Source organism: Aquarana catesbeiana, linkage group LG05, assembly GCF_042186555.1.
Source record: "Aquarana catesbeiana isolate 2022-GZ linkage group LG05, ASM4218655v1, whole genome shotgun sequence".
Classification (NCBI taxonomy): Eukaryota; Metazoa; Chordata; class Amphibia; order Anura; family Ranidae; genus Aquarana; species Aquarana catesbeiana.
This window is the reverse complement of record NC_133328.1, coordinates 652,622,233-652,641,669: the sequence shown is the minus strand read 5'-3', so window position 1 is coordinate 652,641,669 and position 19,437 is coordinate 652,622,233. Positions and strand designations below refer to the sequence as shown.

Genomic DNA, 19,437 nt, shown 5'->3' with positions numbered 1-19,437 from the left:
AATCTCCTTACACCCCTTCACGGAATTCATCCCAACACTCACCCTGAAAACCAAAAACTCTCTGGTACTTGGAGACTTCAACCTCTGGGCAAACTCCACCCTAGACCCTATCGCCACCGCCTGCATTAACCAACTGGAAGAACTAGGTCTTCAACAGCTGATAAATGCTCCTACACATGATTCAGGATATATTCTGGACCTCATCTTCAAACAAAATATGGACATCAACATATTAGGCAACGTACCGCTACCCTGGACGGACCACCACGCTATCAAATTTAAAATCGCCACCAACACCACTCTCCATAAACGAAATCACGCAATAACACACTGGTCTAGATCTCAGAAGAAACTACACTCCAGACTCTTCAAAGCCACATTATCAACCAAAATAGTAACGCTAAATTCAAACCACTTAACGGAACAAACACTCAACTCCTTAAACAAGGCATTACTACAAACAGGAGAGTCAGTGGCTCCAAAACATAGAACATTCATCCACAAAAAGAACTCGGGATGGTTTACTGGCATCCTTACTTCACTGAAGCATGAACGTAGAAAAGCCGAAAGAGCCTGGAGAAGAAATTCTACAAAGGAAAACCCCAAAAAACTACAAAGTTCTCACCGAGAAATATCACAAAGCAAACAAAGAACATTTCTCCAACACCATCTCAACAGCCTTAAACCGCCCCTCGGGAACTTTTCAAAATAGTCGCCCAGACGATGAACCCAACCTGCCTTGAGCCCCCAGCAAATGGAACTCAAGAATTCTGCAATGAGTTAACAGATTTTTTTATCGACAAAATCTGGAAAACAATTTAACAGAAAACAAACAAGCAACCTCATTCAACTAAAGCAAAAAGAGAAAATCGACACCAACGTCACACAACCACCGAATTTTTCGCTGATCCCAATCACCACTGACATCACCAAAAACATCATCAGAAGCCTCAGAGACAGCACTTCACCAAAGGACATCATTCCCACAAAACTCCTGAAAGAAAGTTCCAACATCCGGGCTCCTACTATAACACATCTCATAAATCAGTCATTCAAAGAAGGGACTATCCCGATTGGCCTCAAGCAAGCCATCGTCCAACCTCTTCTAAAGAAACCCAACCAAGACCCTAAAGACCCCAACTACCGCAGACCGATAACAAGTCTCAACACCATCTCCAAGGTCATGGAGAAAGCAGTCGTACAACAACTACAACTCCACCTGGACACACACAAACTCTTGGACCCCCTGCAATCAGGCTTCCGCCCAGGCCACGGCACAGAAGCGGCACTCCTCAAAGTATGGAATGACGCCCTCGAAGCTGCAGATGACGGAGAATCAAGTCTCCTGGTACTGTTGGACCTCAGTGCAGCGTTTGATACAGTGGACCACAACACCCTACTCATCCACCTCACAGGAGTAGCGGGAGTCACAGATTCAGAGCTACATTGGTTCATATCGTTCCTGGAAAATCGCTCTCAGACAGTGAAACTAGACGCCTTCACCTCTGAAACCCGGGCAATATCGTATGGAGTCCCTCAAGGGTCTCCTTTATCACCAGTCCTCTTCAACATCTACATCCGTTAACTCCTCAAAATCATCAAAAATTCGGACCTCCGCTACCACTCGTACGCTGACGACACGCAACTCTACTTTCACATCACCGGACAAAAAGACCACTATCAACAACTAGAAAAATGCCTCACATTGATAGACGACTGGATGACCACTAGCTACCTCAAACTCAACGGATCCAAAACAGAGCTTCTTCTACTACAAAATACAAAATACAAGAACCCTTGGACACCGTCTTTGGACAGCCCATCGCCCCAAGCACCAAAGTCAAAAGTCTTGCAGTCATCTTTGACTCAGAAATGTCAATGGATGTACAAATCGGATCAGTAGTCAGCGGATCTCACCACCTTCTTCGCCTGCTACGCAGACTCATCCCCTTCATTCCAAAAGAGGACAAAGCGGCAGTAGTTGGAACCATCATTAACTCCCGACTCGACTACGCAAACTCCCTCTACGCCGGACTACCTAAATACCAGATTGCAGGCCTACAACTATCCAAAACACCACAGCAAGACTGATAACAGGAAAAAAACCCTGGGAATCCATTTCCCCATCCCTGAGGAGCCTACATTGGCTACCCATATAGGATCAGATCACATTCAAGACCCTCTGCCTCACCCACAAATGCCTACATGGAAACGCGCCTCAATACCTATGCGAGAAAATAAAACGCTACGCACCTAATCGCAGTCTTCAATCAACCCACCAAAACCTCCTCCACGTTCCCAAATCCCGCTACAAATCAAAGGGAGAACGAAGATTCGCAGTCCAAGGACCACGGCTATGGAACGCTCTACCGACCAACATCCGTACGGAAGAAAACCATCAGGCCTTCAGGAAGAAACTCAAGACCTTCCTCTTCTAACAAGCTGGACCACAGGATGGACCAAGCGATATACAAGTCATTCATTCGTATAATAATTCATTCATTCATCTTTCATTCACTTATCCGGATTTTATCACCAAAAACACGAAAAAGAATTCATATCACAATAAATTGAGGAAGAAATTTGATTTTTTTTTTTTTTTTTTTATTTTTTTATTATTGGATGTTTTGTAGCAGAAAGTAAAAAATATTTTTTTTTCTGTTCAGGTTTTTTTTTTGTTTTTTTTTTTTGCTTTAGAGCGCAAAAAACGAAAACCGCAGAAAAGATCAAATCCCATCAAAAAGAAATCTCTATTTGTGGGAAGAAAAGAACTTTAATTATTTGTGAACATCACATGACTGTGCAAAGCTCAGGTAAAAGGATACAAAAAAAAAAAAAAAAAAAAAATGGCCTGGTCTTAGCAAAATCCCTCCCAGATACCATGTGACAGGAAACACGTCACCTCCACTTCCATGTCTTCTAAATGTTTGTTACAATAAAGTTCAATTAAAAAAAAAAAAGTGTAGTGGAGGACACATGCTTCCTGTTAAACGTGGAGCTCCTCTCTGCAGCCACACCCCTCTCGTTGTTATTGATTCGCCCGGGGAGGAAAGGGGGAGGAGTTAAAATTGACAGTCATGAAGATTCAACCGTGTGTGTGGAACGGGGTGGTGGCTGGGATATCCGGTCCAATCAAAACTCGGGGTTTTACAACTCGGAATCTTATTGGCGGATCAGACACTTGACAAGCCAGAGGGATAAACAGATCATCGGACACAGAAGGCGGAGCTCATGGGACCGATCAGCCAATAGAAAACAAACCGGAAATAATCATATCCAATTAAAACATAGAAAGATTTGAGAGACAGGAGGAATATCCAATCAGAGACTGTATCGCCTTCCTCCAACCACTCCACGTGACAGAAACCCGGAGAAGACGCAGAGCGTGTGAGAGACCCTCAGAGAGGGGGAGGGGGAGGGGACCCCAGAGTGTTCTATAGAGAGGAGGGGAGGGGGGACCCCAGAGTGTTCTATAGAGAGGAGGAGGAGGGGGGACCCCAGAGTGTTCTATAGAGAGGAGGAGGAGGGGGGACCCCAGAGTGTTCTATAGAGAGGAGGAGGAGGAGGGGGGACCCCAGAGTGTTCTATAGAGAGGAGGAGGAGGGACCCCAGAGTGTTCTATAGAGAGGAGGAGGAGGGGACCCCAGAGTGTTCTATAGAGAGGAGGAGGAGGGACCCCAGAGTGTTCTATAGAGAGGAGGAGGAGGAGGGACCCCAGAGTGTTCTATAGAGAGGAGGAGGAGGGGGGACCCCAGAGTGTTCTATAGAGAGGAGGAGGAGGGGGGACCCCAGAGTGTTCTATAGAGAGGAGGAGGAGGGGACCCCAGAGTGTTCTATAGAGAGGAGGAGGAGGAGGGGGGACCCCAGAGTGTTCTATAGAGAGGAGGAGGAGGGGACCCCAGAGTGTTCTATAGAGAGGAGGAGGAGGGACCCCAGAGTGTTCTATAGAGAGGAGGAGGAGGGGGGACCCCAGAGTGTTCTATAGAGAGGAGGAGGAGGGGGGACCCCAGAGTGTTCTATAGAGAGGAGGAGGAGGAGGAGGGACCCCAGAGTGTTCTATAGAGAGGAGGAGGAGGAGGGACCCCAGAGTGTTCTATAGAGAGGAGGAGGAGGAGGGGGACCCCAGAGTGTTCTATAGAGAGGAGGAGGAGGAGGGGGGACCCCAGAGTGTTCTATAGAGAGGAGGAGGAGGAGGGACCCCAGAGTGTTCTATAGAGAGGAGGAGGAGGGACCCCAGAGTGTTCTATAGGGAGGAGGAGGAGGGGGACCCCAGAGTGTTCTATAGAGAGGAGGAGGGGGGACCCCAGAGTGTTCTATAGAGAGGAGGAGGAGGAGGGACCCCAGAGTGTTCTATAGAGAGGAGGAGGAGGGGGGACCCCAGAGTGTTCTATAGAGAGGAGGAAGGAGGGACCCCAGAGTGTTCTATAGAGAGGAGGAGGAGGGACCCCAGAGTGTTCTATAGAGAGGAGGAGGAGGAGGGGGGGACCCCAGAGTGTTCTATAGAGAGGAGGAGGAGGAGGGGGGACCCCAGAGTGTTCTATAGAGAGGAGGAGGAGGGACCCCAGAGTGTTCTATAGAGAGGAGGAGGAGGAGGGGACCCCAGAGTGTTCTATAGAGAGGAGGAGGGGGGACCCCAGAGTGTTCTATAGAGAGGAGGAGGAGGGGGGACCCCAGAGTGTTCTATAGAGAGGAGGAGGGGGGACCCCAGAGTGTTCTATAGAGAGGAGGAGGAGGGGGGACCCCAGAGTGTTCTATAGAGAGGAGGAGGAGGAGGGGGGACCCCAGAGTGTTCTATAGAGAGGAGGAGGAGGAGGGACCCCAGAGTGTTCTATAGAGAGGAGGAGGAGGGACCCCAGAGTGTTCTATAGAGAGGAGGAGGAGGGACCCCAGAGTGTTCTATAGAGAGGGAGGAGGAGGAGGGGGGGACCCCAGAGTGTTCTATAGAGAGGAGGAGGAGGAGGGGGGGACCCCAGAGTGTTCTATAGAGAGGAGGAGGAGGGACCCCAGAGTGTTCTATAGAGAGGAGGAGGAGGAGGGGACCCCAGAGTGTTCTATAGAGAGGAGGAGGGGGGACCCCAGAGTGTTCTATAGAGAGGAGGAGGAGGGGGGACCCCAGAGTGTTCTATAGAGAGGAGGAGGAGGAGGGGGGACCCCAGAGTGTTCTATAGAGAGGAGGAGGAGGGGGGACCCCAGAGTGTTCTATAGAGAGGAGGAGGAGGGACCCCAGAGTGTTCTATAGAGAGGAGGAGGAGGAGGGGGACCCCAGAGTGTTCTATAGAGAGGAGGAGGAGGAGGGGGGACCCCAGAGTGTTCTATAGAGAGGAGGAGGAGGGACCCCAGAGTGTTCTATAGAGAGGAGGAGGAGGGGGACCCCAGAGTGTTCTATAGAGAGGAGGAGGGGGGACCCCAGAGTGTTCTATAGAGAGGAGGAGGGGGGACCCCAGAGTGTTCTATAGAGAGGAGGAGGGGGGACCCCAGAGTGTTCTATAGAGAGGAGGAGGAGGGGGGGACCCCAGAGTGTTCTATAGAGAGGAGGAGGAGGAGGGGGGACCCCAGAGTGTTCTATAGAGAGGAGGAGGAGGAGGGGGGACCCCAGAGTGTTCTATAGAGAGGAGGAGGAGGAGGAGGGACCCCAGAGTGTTCTATAGAGAGGAGGAGGAGGGGGGACCCCAGAGTGTTCTATAGAGAGGAGGAGGGGGGGACCCCAGAGTGTTCTATAGAGAGGAGGAGGAGGGGACCCCAGAGTGTTCTATAGAGAGGAGGAGGAGGGGGGACCCAGAGTGTTCTATAGAGAGGAGGAGGAGGAGGGGGGACCCCAGAGTGTTCTATAGAGAGGAGGGGGGGACCCCAGAGTGTTCTATAGAGAGGAGGAGGAGGGGACCCCAGAGTGTTCTATAGAGAGGAGGAGGAGGAGGAGGGACCCCAGAGTGTTCTATAGAGAGGAGGAGGAGGAGGGACCCCAGAGTGTTCTATAGAGAGGAGGGGGGGGGGACCCCAGAGTGTTCTATAGAGAGGAGGAGGAGGAGGGGGGACCCCAGAGTGTTCTATAGAGAGGAGGAGGAGGGACCCCAGAGTGTTCTATAGAGAGGAGGAGGAGGGGGGACCCCAGAGTGTTCTATAGAGAGGAGGAGGAGGAGGGACCCCAGAGTGTTCTATAGAGAGGAGGAGGAGGGGGGACCCAGAGTGTTCTATAGAGAGGAGGAGGAGGACCCCAGAGTGTTCTATAGAGAGGAGGAGGAGGGGGGACCCCAGAGTGTTCTATAGAGAGGAGGAGGAGGGACCCCAGAGTGTTCTATAGAGAGGAGGAGGAGGGGGGACCCCAGAGTGTTCTATAGAGAGGAGGAGGAGGAGGGACCCCAGAGTGTTCTATAGAGAGGAGGAGGAGGAGGGACCCCAGAGTGTTCTATAGAGAGGAGGAGGAGGGACCCCAGAGTGTTCTATAGAGAGGAGGAGGAGGGGGGACCCCAGAGTGTTCTATAGAGAGGAGGAGGAGGGGGGACCCCAGAGTGTTCTATAGAGAGGAGGAGGAGGAGGGACCCCAGAGTGTTCTATAGAGAGGAGGAGGGGGACCCCAGAGTGTTCTATAGAGAGGAGGAGGAGGGGGGACCCCAGAGTGTTCTATAGAGAGGAGGAGGAGGGACCCCAGAGTGTTCTATAGAGAGGAGGAGGAGGGGGGACCCCAGAGTGTTCTATAGAGAGGAGGAGGAGGGGGGACCCCAGAGTGTTCTATAGAGAGGAGGAGGAGGGACCCCAGAGTGTTCTATAGAGAGGAGGAGGAGGGGGGACCCCAGAGTGTTCTATAGAGAGGAGGAGGAGGGACCCCAGAGTGTTCTATAGAGAGGAGGAGGAGGAGGGACCCCAGAGTGTTCTATAGAGAGGAGGAGGAGGAGGGGACCCCAGAGTGTTCTATAGAGAGGAGGAGGAGGAGGGACCCCAGAGTGTTCTATAGAGAGGAGGAGGAGGAGGGACCCCAGAGTGTTCTATAGAGAGGAGGAGGAGGGGAGACCCCAGAGTGTTCTATAGAGAGGAGGAGGAGGAGGGGACCCCAGAGTGTTCTATAGAGAGGAGGAGGGACCCCAGAGTGTTCTATAGAGAGGAGGAGGAGGGGAGACCCCAGAGTGTTCTATAGAGAGGAGGAGGAGGAGGGGACCCCAGAGTGTTCTATAGAGAGGAGGAGGGGGGACCCCAGAGTGTTCTATAGAGAGGAGGAGGAGGGGACCCCAGAGTGTTCTATAGAGAGGAGGAGGAGGGACCCCAGAGTGTTCTATAGAGAGGAGGAGGAGGGGGGACCCCAGAGTGTTCTATAGAGAGGAGGAGGAGGGACCCCAGAGTGTTCTATAGAGAGGAGGAGGAGGAGGGACCCCAGAGTGTTCTATAGAGAGGAGGAGGGACCCCAGAGTGTTCTATAGAGAGGAGGAGGAGGGGAGACCCCAGAGTGTTCTATAGAGAGGAGGAGGAGGAGGGGACCCCAGAGTGTTCTATAGAGAGGAGGAGGGACCCCAGAGTGTTCTATAGAGAGGAGGAGGAGGGGAGACCCCAGAGTGTTCTATAGAGAGGAGGAGGAGGAGGGGACCCCAGAGTGTTCTATAGAGAGGAGGAGGGGACCCCAGATGGGTTCTATAGAGAGGAGGAGGAGGAGGGACCCCAGAGTGTTCTATAGAGAGGAGGAGGGGGGGACCCCAGAGTGTTCTATAGAGAGGAGGAGGAGGGGGACCCCAGAGTGTTCTATAGAGAGGAGGAGGAGGAGGGGGGGAGGAGGAGGGGGGACCCCAGAGTGTTCTATAGAGAGGAGGAGGAGGGACCCCAGAGTGTTCTATAGAGAGGAGGAGGGGGGGGACCCCAGAGTGTTCTATAGAGAGGAGGAGGAGGAGGGGACCCCAGAGTGTTCTATAGAGAGGAGGAGGAGGGGGGACCCCAGAGTGTTCTATAGAGAGGAGGAGGAGGGGGGACCCCAGAGTGTTCTATAGAGAGGAGGAGGAGGAGGAGGGACCCCAGAGTGTTCTATAGAGAGGAGGAGGAGGGGGGACCCCAGAGTGTTCTATAGAGAGGAGGAGGAGGGGGGACCCCAGAGTGTTCTATAGAGAGGAGGAGGAGGAGGGGGGACCCCAGAGTGTTCTATAGAGAGGAGGAGGAGGAGGGGGGACCCCAGAGTGTTCTATAGAGAGGAGGAGGAGGGGGGACCCCAGAGTGTTCTATAGAGAGGAGGAGGAGGAGGGGGACCCCAGAGTGTTCTATAGAGAGGAGGAGGAGGGGGGACCCCAGAGTGTTCTATAGAGAGGAGGAGGAGGGGGACCCCAGAGTGTTCTATAGAGAGGAGGAGGAGGGGGGACCCCAGAGTGTTCTATAGAGAGGAGGAGGAGGAGGGACCCCAGAGTGTTCTATAGAGAGGAGGAGGAGGGGGGACCCCAGAGTGTTCTATAGAGAGGAGGAGGAGGGGGACCCCAGAGTGTTCTATAGAGAGGAGGAGGGGGGACCCCAGAGTGTTCTATAGAGAGGAGGAGGAGGGGGGACCCCAGAGTGTTCTATAGAGAGGAGGAGGGGGGACCCCAGAGTGTTCTATAGAGAGGAGGAGGAGGGGGGACCCCAGAGTGTTCTATAGAGAGGAGAGGAGGGGGGACCCCAGAGTGTTCTATAGAGAGGAGGAGGAGGGGGGACCCCAGAGTGTTCTATAGAGAGGAGGAGGGGGGACCCCAGAGTGTTCTATAGAGAGGAGGAGGAGGGGGACCCCAGAGTGTTCTATAGAGAGGAGGAGGAGGAGGACCCCAGAGTGTTCTATAGAGAGGAGGAGGAGGGGGGACCCCAGAGTGTTCTATAGAGAGGAGGAGGAGGGGGACCCCAGAGTGTTCTATAGAGAGGAGGAGGGAGGGACCCCAGAGTGTTCTATAGAGAGGAGGAGGAGGGGGACCCCAGAGTGTTCTATAGAGAGGAGGGAGGAGGGGGACCCCAGAGTGTTCTATAGAGAGGAGGAGGAGGGGGGACCCCAGAGTGTTCTATAGAGAGGAGGAGGAGGGAGGGACCCCAGAGTGTTCTATAGAGAGGAGGAGGAGGGGGGACCCCAGAGTGTTCTATAGAGAGGAGGAGCAGGAGGGGGGGACCCCAGAGTGTTCTATAGAGAGGAGGAGGAGGGGGACCCCAGAGTGTTCTATAGAGAGGAGGAGGAGGGGGGACCCCAGAGTGTTCTATAGAGAGGAGGAGGAGGGGGGACCCCAGAGTGTTCTATAGAGAGGAGGAGGGGGGACCCCAGAGTGTTCTATAGAGAGGAGGAGGAGGAGGGACCCCAGAGTGTTCTATAGAGAGGAGGAGGAGGGGGGACCCCAGAGTGTTCTATAGAGAGGAGGAGGAGGGGGGACCCCAGAGTGTTCTATAGAGAGGAGGAGGGGGGACCCCAGAGTGTTCTATAGAGAGGAGGAGGACGGGGGGACCCCAGAGTGTTCTATAGAGAGGAGGAGGAGGGGGGACCCCAGAGTGTTCTATAGAGAGGAGGAGGAGGGGGGACCCCAGAGTGTTCTATAGAGAGGAGGAGGAGGGGGACCCCAGAGTGTTCTATAGAGAGGAGGAGGAGGAGGGGGGACCCCAGAGTGTTCTATAGAGAGGAGGAGGAGGGGGACCCCAGAGTGTTCTATAGAGAGGAGGAGGGACCCCAGAGTGTTTCTATAGAGAGGAGGAGGAGGAGGAGGGACCCCAGAGTGCTCTATAGAGAGGAGGAGGAGGGGGACCCCAGAGTGTTCTATAGAGAGGAGGAGGAGGGGGGACCCCAGAGTGTTCTATAGAGAGGAGGAGGAGGGGGGACCCCAGAGTGTTCTATAGAGAGGAGGAGGAGGGGGACCCCAGAGTGTTCTATAGAGAGGAGGAGGAGGGGGGACCCCAGAGTGTTCTATAGAGAGGAGGAGGAGGAGGGACCCCAGAGTGTTCTATAGAGAGGAGGAGGGGGGGACCCCAGAGTGTTCTATAGAGAGGAGGAGGAGGAGGAGGGACCCCAGAGTGTTCTATAGAGAGGAGGAGGAGGGGGGACCCCAGAGTGTTCTATAGAGAGGAGGAGGAGGGACCCCAGAGTGTTCTATAGAGAGGAGGAGGAGGAGGAGGGACCCCAGAGTGTTCTATAGAGAGGAGGAGGAGGAGGGACCCCAGAGTGTTCTATAGAGAGGAGGAGGAGGGACCCCCAGAGTGTTCTATAGAGAGGAGGAGGAGGGGGGACCCCAGAGTGTTCTATAGAGAGGAGGAGGAGGGGGACCCCAGAGTGTTCTATAGAGAGGGGGAGGAGGAGGGACCCCAGAGTGTTCTATAGAGAGGAGGAGGAGGGGGACCCCAGAGTGTTCTATAGAGAGGAGGAGGGGGGACCCCAGAGTGTTCTATAGAGAGGAGGAGGAGGAGGGGGACCCCAGAGTGTTCTATAGAGAGGGAGGAGGAGGGACCCCAGAGTGTTCTATAGAGAGGAGGAGGAGGGGGACCCCAGAGTGCTCTATAGAGAGGAGGAGGAGGGGGGACCCCAGAGTGTTCTATAGAGAGGAGGAGGAGGGGGGACCCCAGAGTGTTCTATAGAGAGGAGGAGGAGGGGGGGACCCCAGAGTGTTCTATAGAGAGGAGGAGGAGGGGGGACCCCAGAGTGTTCTATAGAGAGGAGGAGGAGGGGGGACCCCAGAGTGTTCTATAGAGAGGAGGAGGAGGGGGACCCCAGAGTGTTCTATAGAGAGGAGGAGGAGGAGGAGGGACCCCAGAGTGTTCTATAGAGAGGAGGAGGAGGGAGGGACCCCAGAGTGTTCTATAGAGAGGAGGAGGAGGAGGGACCCCAGAGTGTTCTATAGAGAGGAGGAGGAGGAGGAGGGACCCCAGAGTGTTCTATAGAGAGGAGGAGGAGGAGGGGACCCCAGAGTGTTCTATAGAGAGGAGGAGGAGGAGGAGGGACCCCAGAGTGTTCTATAGAGAGGAGGAGGAGGGGGGACCCCAGAGTGTTCTATAGAGAGGAGGAGGAGGAGGGGGGACCCCAGAGTGTTCTATAGAGAGGAGGAGGAGGGGACCCCAGAGTGTTCTATAGAGAGGAGGAGGAGGGGACCCCAGAGTGCTTCTATAGAGAGGAGGAGGAGGGGGGACCCCAGAGTGTTCTATAGAGAGGAGGAGGAGGGGGGACCCCAGAGTGTTCTATAGAGAGGAGGAGGAGGAGGGGACCCCAGAGTGTTCTATAGAGAGGAGGAGGAGGGGGGACCCCAGAGTGTTCTATAGAGAGGAGGAGGGGGGACCCCAGAGTGTTCTATAGAGAGGAGGAGGAGGAGGGGGACCCCAGAGTGTTCTATAGAGAGGAGGAGGAGGAGGGGGGACCCCAGAGTGTTCTATAGAGAGGAGGAGGAGGGACCCCAGAGTGTTCTATAGAGAGGAGGAGGAGGGGGGACCCCAGAGTGTTCTATAGAGAGGAGGAGGAGGGGGGACCCCAGAGTGTTCTATAGAGAGGAGGAGGGGGACCCCAGAGTGTTCTATAGAGAGGAGGAGGAGAGGAGGGACCCCAGAGTGTTCTATAGAGAGGAGGAGGAGGAGGAGGGACCCCAGAGTGTTCTATAGAGAGGAGGAGGAGGAGGGACCCCAGAGTGTTCTATAGAGAGGAGGAGGAGGGGGGACCCCAGAGTGTTCTATAGAGAGGAGGAGGAGGGGGGACCCCAGAGTGTTCTATAGAGAGGAGGAGGAGGAGGGACCCCAGAGTGTTCTATAGAGAGGAGGAGGAGGGGGACCCCAGAGTGTTCTATAGAGAGGAGGAGGAGGGGGGACCCCAGAGTGTTCTATAGAGAGGAGGAGGAGGGGGACCCCAGAGTGTTCTATAGAGAGGAGGGAGGAGGAGGGACCCCAGAGTGTTCTATAGAGAGGAGGAGGGGGGGACCCCAGAGTGTTCTATAGAGAGGAGGAGGAGGGGGGACCCCAGAGTGTTCTATAGAGAGGAGGAGGAGGGGGACCCCAGAGTGTTCTATAGAGAGGAGGAGGAGGGGGACCCCAGAGTGTTCTATAGAGAGGAGGAGGAGGAGGGACCCCAGAGTGTTCTATAGAGAGGAGGAGGAGGGGGGGACCCCAGAGTGTTCTATAGAGAGGAGGAGGAGGGGGGACCCCAGAGTGTTCTATAGAGAGGAGGAGGAGGGGACCCCAGAGTGTTCTATAGAGAGGAGGAGGAGGAGGGGGGACCCCAGAGTGTTCTATAGAGAGGAGGAGGAGGGGGACCCCAGAGTGTTCTATAGAGAGGAGGAGGAGGGGAGGGACCCCAGAGTGTTCTATAGAGAGGAGGAGGAGGGGGGGACCCCAGAGTGTTCTATAGAGAGGAGGAGGAGGGGGGACCCCAGAGTGTTCTATAGAGAGGAGGAGGAGGGACCCCAGAGTGTTCTATAGAGAGGAGGAGGAGGGACCCCAGAGTGTTCTATAGAGAGGAGGAGGAGGGGGACCCCAGAGTGCTCTATAGAGAGGAGGAGGAGGGGGACCCCAGAGTGTTCTATAGAGAGGAGGAGGGAGGGGGGACCCCAGAGTGTTCTATAGAGAGGAGGAGGAGGGGACCCCAGAGTGTTCTATAGAGAGGAGGAGGAGGGGGGACCCCAGAGTGTTCTATAGAGAGGAGGAGGGGGGGACCCCAGAGTGTTCTAGAGAGGAGGAGGAGGAGGGGGACCCCAGAGTGTTCTATAGAGAGGAGGAGGAGGAGGAGGGACCCCAGAGTGTTCTATAGAGAGGAGGAGGAGGAGGGACCCCAGAGTGTTCTATAGAGAGGAGGAGGAGGAGGGGACCCCAGAGTGTTCTATAGAGAGGAGGAGGAGGGGGGACCCCAGAGTGTTCTATAGAGAGGAGGAGGAGGAGGGACCCCAGAGTGTTCTATAGAGAGGAGGAGGAGGGGGGACCCCAGAGTGTTCTATAGAGAGGAGGAGGAGGAGGGGACCCCAGAGTGTTCTATAGAGAGGAGGAGGAGGGGGGACCCCAGAGTGTTCTATAGAGAGGAGGAGGAGGGACCCCAGAGTGTTCTATAGAGAGGAGGAGGAGGAGGGGGGACCCCAGAGTGTTCTATAGAGAGGAGGAGGAGGAGGGGGGACCCCAGAGTGTTCTATAGAGAGGAGGAGGAGGGGACCCCAGAGTGTTCTATAGAGAGGAGGAGGAGGAGGGGACCCCAGAGTGTTCTATAGAGAGGAGGGAGGGGGGGACCCCAGAGTGTTCTATAGAGAGGAGGAGGAGGGGGGACCCCAGAGTGTTCTATAGAGAGGAGGAGGAGGAGGGGGGACCCCAGAGTGTTCTATAGAGAGGAGGAGGAGGGGGGACCCCAGAGTGTTCTATAGAGAGGAGGAGGAGGGACCCCAGAGTGTTCTATAGAGAGGAGGAGGAGGAGGGGGGACCCCAGAGTGTTCTATAGAGAGGAGGAGGAGGGGGGACCCCAGAGTGTTCTATAGAGAGGAGGAGGAGGAGGGGACCCCAGAGTGTTCTATAGAGAGGAGGAGGGGGGACCCCAGAGTGTTCTATAGAGAGGAGGAGGAGGGGGGACCCCAGAGTGTTCTATAGAGAGGAGGAGGAGGAGGGGGGACCCAGAGTGTTCTATAGAGAGGAGGAGGAGGGGGGACCCCAGAGTGTTCTATAGAGAGGAGGAGGAGGGACCCCAGAGTGTTCTATAGAGAGGAGGAGGAGGAGGGGGGACCCCAGAGTGTTCTATAGAGAGGAGAGGAGGAGGGGGGACCCCAGAGTGTTCTATAGAGAGGAGGAGGAGGAGGGGGGACCCCAGAGTGTTCTATAGAGAGGAGGAGGGGGGACCCCAGAGTGTTCTATAGAGAGGAGGAGGAGGGGGACCCCAGAGTGTTCTATAGAGAGGAGGAGGAGGAGGGACCCCAGAGTGTTCTATAGAGAGGAGGAGGAGGAGGAGGGACCCCAGAGTGTTCTATAGAGAGGAGGAGGAGGAGGGGGGACCCCAGAGTGTTCTATAGAGAGGAGGAGGGGGGACCCCAGAGTGTTCTATAGAGAGGAGGAGGAGGGGGGGACCCCAGAGTGTTCTATAGAGAGGAGGAGGAGGGACCCCAGAGTGTTCTATAGAGAGGAGGAGGGGGGACCCCCAGAGTGTTCTATAGAGAGGAGGAGGAGGGGGGACCCCAGAGTGTTCTATAGAGAGGAGGAGGGGGGACCCCAGAGTGTTCTATAGAGAGGAGGAGGAGGGACCCCAGAGTGTTCTATAGAGAGGAGGGAGGGGGGGACCCCAGAGTGTTCTATAGAGAGGAGGAGGGGGGACCCCAGAGTGTTCTATAGAGAGGAGGAGGAGGGACCCCAGAGTGTTCTATAGAGAGGAGGAGGAGGGGGGACCCCAGAGTGTTCTATAGAGAGGAGGAGGAGGGGGGACCCCAGAGTGTTCTATAGAGAGGAGGAGGAGGGGGGACCCCAGAGTGTTCTATAGAGAGGAGGAGGGGGGGACCCCAGAGTGTTCTATGGAGAGGAGGAGGAGGGGGGACCCCAGAGTGTTCTATAGAGAGGAGGAGGAGGGGGGGACCCCAGAGTGTTCTATAGAGAGGAGGAGGAGGGGGGACCCCAGAGTGTTCTATAGAGAGGAGGAGGAGGGGGGACCCCAGAGTGTTCTATAGAGAGGAGGAGGAGGAGGGACCCCAGAGTGTTCTATAGAGAGGAGGAGGAGGAGGGGGACCCCAGAGTGTTCTATAGAGAGGGAGGAGGGGGGACCCCAGAGTGTTCTATAGAGAGGAGGAGGAGGGGACCCCAGAGTGTTCTATAGAGAGGAGGAGGAGGGGGGACCCCAGAGTGTTCTATAGAGAGGAGGAGGAGGGGGGACCCCAGAGTGTTCTATAGAGAGGAGGAGGAGGAGGAGGGACCCCAGAGTGTTCTATAGAGAGGAGGAGGAGGGGGGACCCCAGAGTGTTCTATAGAGAGGAGGAGGAGGAGGGGGGACCCCAGAGTGTTCTATAGAGAGGAGGAGGAGGGACCCCAGAGTGTTCTATAGAGAGGAGGAGGGGGGGACCCCAGAGTGTTCTATAGAGAGGAGGAGGAGGAGGGACCCCAGAGTGTTCTATAGAGAGGAGGAGGAGGGGGGACCCCAGAGTGTTCTATAGAGAGGAGGAGGAGGAGGGACCCCAGAGTGTTCTATAGAGAGGAGGAGGAGGAGGGACCCCAGAGTGTTCTATAGAGAGGAGGAGGAGGGGGGGACCCCAGAGTGTTCTATAGAGAGGAGGAGGGGGGACCCCAGAGTGTTCTATAGAGAGGAGGAGGGGGGACCCCAGAGTGTTCTATAGAGAGGAGGAGGGGGGACCCCAGAGTGTTCTATAGAGAGGAGGAGGAGGAGGGACCCCAGAGTGTTCTATAGAGAGGAGGAGGAGGGGGGACCCCAGAGTGTTCTATAGAGAGGAGGAGGAGGAGGAGGGACCCCAGAGTGTTCTATAGAGAGGAGGAGGAGGGGGACCCCAGAGTGTTCTATAGAGAGGAGGAGGAGGAGGGGGGACCCCAGAGTGTTCTATAGAGAGGAGGAGGAGGGGGACCCCAGAGTGTTCTATAGAGAGGAGGAGGAGGGGGGACCCCAGAGTGTTCTATAGAGAGGAGGAGGAGGGGGGACCCCAGAGTGTTCTATAGAGAGGAGGAGGAGGAGGGGACCCCAGAGTGTTCTATAGAGAGGAGGGGGGGACCCCAGAGTGTTCTATAGAGAGGAGGAGGAGGAGGGGGGACCCCAGAGTGTTCTATAGAGAGGAGGAGGAGGAGGGGACCCCAGAGTGTTCTATAGAGAGAGGAGGAGGGGGACCCCAGAGTGTTCTATAGAGAGGAGGAGGAGGGGGGGGACCCCAGAGTGTTCTATAGAGAGGAGGAGGAGGGGGGACCCCAGAGTGTTCTATAGAGAGGAGGAGGAGGGGGGACCCCAGAGTGTTCTATAGAGAGGAGGGAGGGGGGGGGGACCCCAGAGTGTTCTATAGAGAGGAGGAGGAGGAGGGACCCCAGAGTGTTCTATAGAGAGGAGGAGGAGGGGTGACCCCAGAGTGTTCTATAGAGAGGAGGAGGAGGAGGGGGGACCCCAGAGTGTTCTATAGAGAGGAGGAGGGGACCCCAGAGTGTTCTATAGAGAGGAGGAGGGGGGGACCCCAGAGTGTTCTATAGAGAGGAGGAGGAGGAGGGACCCCAGAGTGTTCTATAGAGAGGAGGAGGAGGGGTGACCCCAGAGTGTTCTATAGAGAGGAGGAGGGGGACCCCAGAGTGTTCTATAGAGAGGAGGAGGAGGGGGACCCCAGAGTGTTCTATAGAGAGGAGGAGGAGGAGGGACCCCAGAGTGTTCTATAGAGAGGAGGAGGAGGAGGGGACCCCAGAGTGTTCTATAGAGAGGAGGAGGAGGGGGGACCCCAGAGTGTTCTATAGAGAGGAGGAGGAGGAGGGACCCCAGAGTGTTCTATAGAGAGGAGGAGGAGGGGGGACCCCAGAGTGTTCTATAGAGAGGAGGAGGAGGAGGGACCCAGAGTGTTCTATAGAGAGGAGGAGGGGACCCCAGAGTGTTCTATAGAGAGGAGGAGGAGGAGGGACCCCAGAGTGTTCTATAGAGAGGAGGAGGGGACCCCAGAGTGTTCTATAGAGAGGGGGAGGGAGGGGGACCCCAGAGTGTTCTATAGAGAGGAGGAGGAGGGACCCCAGAGTGTTCTATAGAGAGGAGGAGGAGAGGGGACCCCAGAGTGTTCTATAGAGAGGAGGAGAAGGAGGGACCCCAGAGTGTTCTATAGAGAGGAGGAGGGGGGGACCCCAGAGTGTTCTATAGAGAGGAGGAGGAGGGGGGACCCCAGAGTGTTCTATAGAGAGGAGGAGGAGGGGGACCCCAGAGTGTTCTATAGAGAGGAGGAGGAGGGGGGACCCCAGAGTGTTCTATAGAGAGGAGGAGGAGAGGAGGGACCCCAGAGTGTTCTATAGAGAGGAGGAGGAGGAGGGACCCCAGAGTGTTCTATAGAGAGGAGGAGGAGGAGGGACCCCAGAGTGTTCTATAGAGAGGAGGAGAAGGAGGGACCCCAGAGTGTTCTATAGAGAGGAGGAGGGGGGACCCCAGAGTGTTCTATAGAGAGGAGGAGGAGGGGGGACCCCAGAGTGTTCTATAGAGAGGAGGAGGAGGGGGGACCCCAGAGTGTTCTATAGAGAGGAGGAGGAGGGGGGACCCCAGAGTGTTCTATAGAGAGGAGGAGGAGGGACCCCAGAGTGTTCTATAGAGAGGAGGAGGAGGGGACCCCAGAGTGTTCTATAGAGAGGAGGAGGAGGGGGGACCCCAGAGTGTTCTATAGAGAGGAGGAGGAGGGGACCCCAGAGTGTTCTATAGAGAGGAGGAGGAGGGGGACCCCCAGAGTGTTCTATAGAGAGGAGGAGGAGGGACCCCAGAGTGTTCTATAGAGAGGAGGAGGAGGGGGGGACCCCAGAGTGTTCTATAGAGAGGAGGAGGAGGGGGGGACCCCAGAGTGTTCTATAGAGAGGAGGAGGGGGGGACCCCAGAGTGTTCTATAGAGAGGAGGAGGAGGGGGGACCCCAGAGTGTTCTATAGAGAGGAGGGGGGGACCCCAGAGTGTTCTATAGAGAGGAGGAGGAGGGGGACCCCAGAGTGTTCTATAGAGAGGAGGAGGAGGGGACCCCAGAGTGTTCTATAGAGAGGAGGAGGAGGGGGGACCCCAGAGTGTTCTATAGAGAGGAGGAGGAGGGGACCCCAGAGTGTTCTATAGAGAGGAGGAGGAGGGACCCCAGAGTGTTCTATAGAGAGGAGGAGGGGGGACCCCAGAGTGTTCTATAGAGAGGAGGAGGAGGTGGGGACCCCAGAGTGTTCTATAGAGAGGAGGAGGAGGGGACCCCAGAGTGTTCTATAGAGAGGAGGAGGAGGAGGGACCCCAGAGTGTTCTATAGAGAGGAGGAGGAGGGACCCCAGAGTGTTCTATAGAGAGGAGGAGGAGGGGACCCCAGAGTGTTCTATAGAGAGGAGGAGGAGGAGGAGGGGGACCCCAGAGTGTTCTATAGAGAGGAGGAGGAGGGGGACCCCAGAGTGTTCTATAGAGAGGAGGAGGGGGGACCCCAGAGTGTTCTATAGAAGAGGAGGAGGAGGGACCCCAGAGTGTTCTATAGAGAGGAGGAGGAGGGGGGACCCCAGAGTGTTCTATAGAGAGGAGGAGGAGGAGGGGACCCCAGAGTGTTCTATAGAGAGGAGGAGGAGGGGTGACCCCAGAGTGTTCTATAGAGAGGAGGAGGGACCCAGAGTGTTCTATAGAGAGGAGGAGGGGGACCCCAGAGTGTTCTATAGAGAGGAGGAGGAGGAGGGGGACCCCAGAGTGTTCTATAGAGAGGAGGAGGAGGAGGGGACCCCAGAGTGTTCTATAGAGAGGAGGAGGAGGAGGGACCCCAGAGTGTTCTATAGAGAGGAGGAGGAGGGGGGACCCCCAGAGTGTTCTATAGAGAGGAGGAGGAGGAGGGACCCCAGAGTGTTCTATAGAGAGGAGGAGGGGACCCCAGAGTGTTCTATAGAGAGGAGGAGGAGGGGGGACCCCAGAGTGTTCTATAGAGAGGAGGAGGAGGAGGGGGGACCCCAGAGTGTTCTATAGAGAGGAGGAGGAGGAGGGACCCCAGAGTGTTCTATAGAGAGGAGGAGGAGGAGGGACCCCAGAGTGTTTCTATAGAGAGGAGGAGGAGGAGGGGGACCCCAGAGTGTTCTATAGAGAGGAGGGAGAGGGGGGACCCCAGAGTGTTCTATAGAGAGGAGGAGGAGGAGGGACCCCAGAGTGTTCTATAGAGAGGAGGGGGGGACCCCAGAGTGTTCTATAGAGAGGAGAGGAGGAGGGGGGACCCCAGAGTGTTCTATAGAGAGGAGGAGGAGGAGGGGGGACCCCAGAGTGTTCTATAGAGAGGAGAGGAGGGACCCCAGAGTGTTCTATAGAGAGGAGGAGGAGGGGGGGGACCCCAGAGTGTTCTATAGAGAGGAGGAGGAGGGGGGACCCCAGAGTGTTCTATAGAGAGGAGGAGGAGGGGACCCCAGAGTGTTCTATAGAGAGGAGGAGGAGGGGGGACCCCAGAGTGTTCTATAGAGAGAGGAGGAGGAGGAGGGACCCCAGAGTGTTCTATAGAGAGGAGGAGGAGGGGGACCCCAGAGTGTTCTATAGAGGAGGAGTGGAGGAGGGGGGACCCCAGAGTGTTCTATAGAGAGGAGGAGGAGGGGGACCCCAGAGTGTTCTATAGAGAGGAGGGAGGGGGGGACCCCAGAGTGTTCTATAGAGAGGAGGAGGAGGGGGGACCCCAGAGTGTTCTATAGAGAGGAGGAGGAGGGGGACCCCAGAGTGTTCTATAGAGAGGAGGAGGAGGGGGGACCCCAGAGTGTTCTATAGAGAGGAGGAGGAGGGGGACCCCAGAGTGTTCTATAGAGAGGAGGAGGAGGGGGACCCCAGAGTGTTCTATAGAGAGGAGGAGGGGGGGACCCCAGAGTGTTCTATAGAGGAGGAGGAGGAGGGGACCCCA

General features: G+C 55.9%; 1 protein-coding gene across 1 annotated transcript in view; it reads left to right on the top strand.

Annotated features, from left to right (window-relative positions):
• The first annotated feature begins 2,905 nt into the window (after positions 1-2,905).
• LOC141145703 (uncharacterized) overlaps positions 2,906-19,437 on the top strand; it is a 353,511-nt gene continuing 336,979 nt past the window's right edge. Inside the window, exon 1 of the mRNA XM_073632578.1 lies at positions 2,906-3,387. The gene's annotated coding sequence lies outside the window, so the exon portion shown is untranslated. The remainder of the gene's footprint in view (positions 3,388-19,437) is intronic.